This window comes from Nanorana parkeri, unplaced genomic scaffold (assembly GCF_000935625.1).
Source record: "Nanorana parkeri isolate BGI_ZX_2015 unplaced genomic scaffold, ASM93562v1 scaffold2676, whole genome shotgun sequence".
In the NCBI taxonomy this organism is placed as follows: Eukaryota; Metazoa; Chordata; class Amphibia; order Anura; family Dicroglossidae; genus Nanorana; species Nanorana parkeri.
Window position 1 is genome coordinate 59,099 of NW_017308944.1, and position 3,386 is coordinate 62,484.

Here is a 3,386-nt window from a genome sequence, read left to right on the forward strand (position 1 = left end):
ATACCGCGATCTGTAGCTCGCGGTATACTGAGCTTAGGGTGACGGGAGGACACTAGTTTGTGTCCTCCCGTTACCCTTAGGAGAACTATGGGGAAAAAACACTTACCCCATAGTTCTCCTTTAATGACTGTTTGATCTGAGAAGCGGTCTTTGGGTGCCCAACTGTAATAGGATCTCTCGTATCCGGCGTTTTGGGCCGCGGGCCGGCCTCTCGATGCAGCGGCATGACGTCACTAGGAGACGCGGTCGCGGTCGGCGCTCGTGACTCCGCCCACCTTATGTTTCCAATCTCGTTAAAACCACACGAGTTGCAGTTGCTCGGCGTTCTAGTATTGCGAACGTCGAGCCAGTGCAAGTCGCCAGCGAACCACAGTACAGGAACATTGCCCCTCAAGGTTCAACCCTCTGCAGTACAACCGTACAACCCTGCTACCACGGCACAGCCTCATTCCGGGATCCCTCCCTGCAACCTCCTGCCTTCCTCTCTCATATGCTGGACACTCTTCCGCTGCCTGGATCACTCCTTCATCCCTTGGACTTGCTGTGCAGCTGGACGGTGACCATTCAGTGGAAGTAACCACTTCAAAGCGCAAGTAACCCTGCCTGATTCAGGCTATTACTAGAAATTGTCAGCTGGGGGTTTAATGTGTCTGTGCATACAATACTGCCAATTCTAGACTGCTTACAGTGTATGTGGAGAGTTAGAGGTACTGCAAGAGTCCATCAACTTAGTATCATCCCTCTCCCCTTGCAATTGTAAATAACCTATCTGTTGCTTATCACCATACTCCTAATCTATCCTGGTAGTGCATAACCACTCACTTCTGGAGAGGCATATCTCTCTCTAACTCTGATTCCCCTCCTTGTATCCTGTGATTGGCAGATGATGTTATAGAGGGTTCCACCATCACTCCAAAACCATACAGAGTGCGAGAGTGAACCCTTGTGCTGAGCCAGTTCTAAAACAGGTGTCACTCTAACTCTGCAGCTGAGATCCCTCGATAAAACCCAGTAAATAACCTATCTGTTGCTTATCACCTTCCTCCTAATCTATCCTGGGAGAGCATAACCACTCCCTTCTGGAGAGGCATACCTCTCTCTAACTCTGATTCCCCTCCTTGTATCCTGTGATTGGCAGATGATGTTATAGAGGGTTCCACCATCACTCCAAAACCATACAGAGTGCGAAAGTGAACCCTCGCACTGAGCCAGTTCTAAAACAGGTGTCACTCTAACTCCGCAGCGGAGATCCCTCGATAGAACCGGCCTGACCGTTACACCAACAGCCCAAATAAAGCCTCTCCTAAAAATTCCTCCCATGTCCCCAGCCGCACCCCAACCAGCTTGAGGACAGATACTGATCCAAAGTTCCAGGGGGCCGCCCCTCCCCCTACAAATACTGACATCAAAAGGGGGAAGCACCCATACCAGCTGATGGCCCCCCATTTGTGTAATTGACTGCGATTTTAAGATCCCCCAAAGACCCCCTAACCTGCCAAGCTGCCGTGACATAAAAAGAAATTTGTAACCAGCAGAACCACAAAATTAAGGGAGGGCGGGTGGGTGGGACAACCTGCTTCCTCCATCGATTTTCCAGAAAGAACGCCCCTCAGCCCTTGCAGTCCCAACCCATGTGGCTCCTCCCGGACAGCTGACCCCAACGTCCAATCAGCTCATTCCCATTTTATCCTTAACCCCTTTTCCCGGGACTATTCCTCCCCCAGTCATGCAGCCTCTCCGTTCAGTCTCTCTGGGTTTTATTAAAAAAGTTGATAGCGCTCACCTCCGAAGGAGCCGCTGGAATACCCGGGTCATCCACAGCCTGTCCAGGCGATTTTAGCAACCAGCTGCCCCACTAGCATTAACCACCCCCTTCCAGTGACTAACAGAGCTGAGATCCAGGCTAGAAGTATGACGCTGAAGAACTTTATTAACACATCTAAACTGGGAGAGAGTGTTTAGGGCCTAGACATCCATAGTAAAACAGGCTGACTCCAGACTCACCAGTCTTTTCCAGTGCAGATTCAATAGGAGCACAAGCTGACACTGGGTGTAAGAGCACGGTTGAACAGGGATTTGCATACAATCTTCAGTAGGAGAGTCACCAGACTTGCTCCTGAGGGCCACTCTACAGTATTCCAGGCACCTCCAGCGGCCATCAGCTTTCCTGGTTCTCCTCCATAATTAGCAGCAAAGGCCTCCTCCAGCCTTGAGGCCTAGTGAAACATTCTCCGCACTTGAGCAATCCCACCCCAAGGCCTAGGCCTGGGGGGAGACTGAATTGAACACATCCATGACTGGACACTGGGCCTTCCAAGAACTGGACTGAGCACATGGCAACTCCCCGGAGTATATAAGCACTTCCCGAGCATGCACAACTGGCTATGAGAGCCCCAGTAATTGGTTGGCGGACTGCACACACACTCATAGTGCCCTCCTATTGGTTGCTCCACACTGCAGCAGAGTCACACCCCCACTCAAGCATGCACAATAAATGCCAAAACACCTGGAATTAACCAGATAATTGCCAACTATAATTCAGCCAAGATGACTACGGCTCTGGCAATCACTACATTTCTAGTAGCCACTCCACAAACGGTGGTGGTGGGCTACAAGTTTAATACTGCTTTGAGGCTACATATAATAATTGAGAGATTGGGTTATATTTTTACAGTAAATGTTCAGTGTGAGTGTGTGTGTGTGTGTGTGTGTATTTGGTGGGGGTGGGGGGGGGGACAACTTGTGCTTTCTTATCTCCAGGGAAATTATCTCATCCTATCTGAGAGATGGAAACTAGTATAAACGTGATTGTGGTCATACTACCACTTCCTGACAACCCCCATCTACGCTTTTAATATCTGCTGTACTTAAAAACAACAATAAGAGAAAACAAAAATTGCAGCTCCACTAGTTTTGCTGTATAAATCACGGCCCATTGCAACTAAATGTACTTCCCCTGATTCAAGCAGTGGAATAGAGGACATCAGAAGGATCCTGGGGCAGGTAATGGTTATGGATTTAAACTTTGTCTGGTGTTAAAGTAAATTAGGGCTCACCCAGACAGGCGTGCAACCGTGTGTGCGTCCAAGTGCGGGAACCCAGACCTGCAGGGATGTGCAGGTACCGGTCGGTGTGTAGCCACGTCCAGCTGGGTCCTCCCATAGGGATGTACGGTGAGCAATTACACACTGCACCTGTCCCTCCAAGAGGCAGGTATCTGCATTGATGTGCTCACCCGTGTGATGAACCCTTAGGCCTTGTTGATCTGCATGAGTTTCTGCACACGCAGTGCAGTAGGTTTTGCCGCGTTTTTGATGCGTTTTAATAAGGAGTTGCGCTAATATTGCGCAACATAAAAATTTGCAACTACCACCATTTTATTCTAT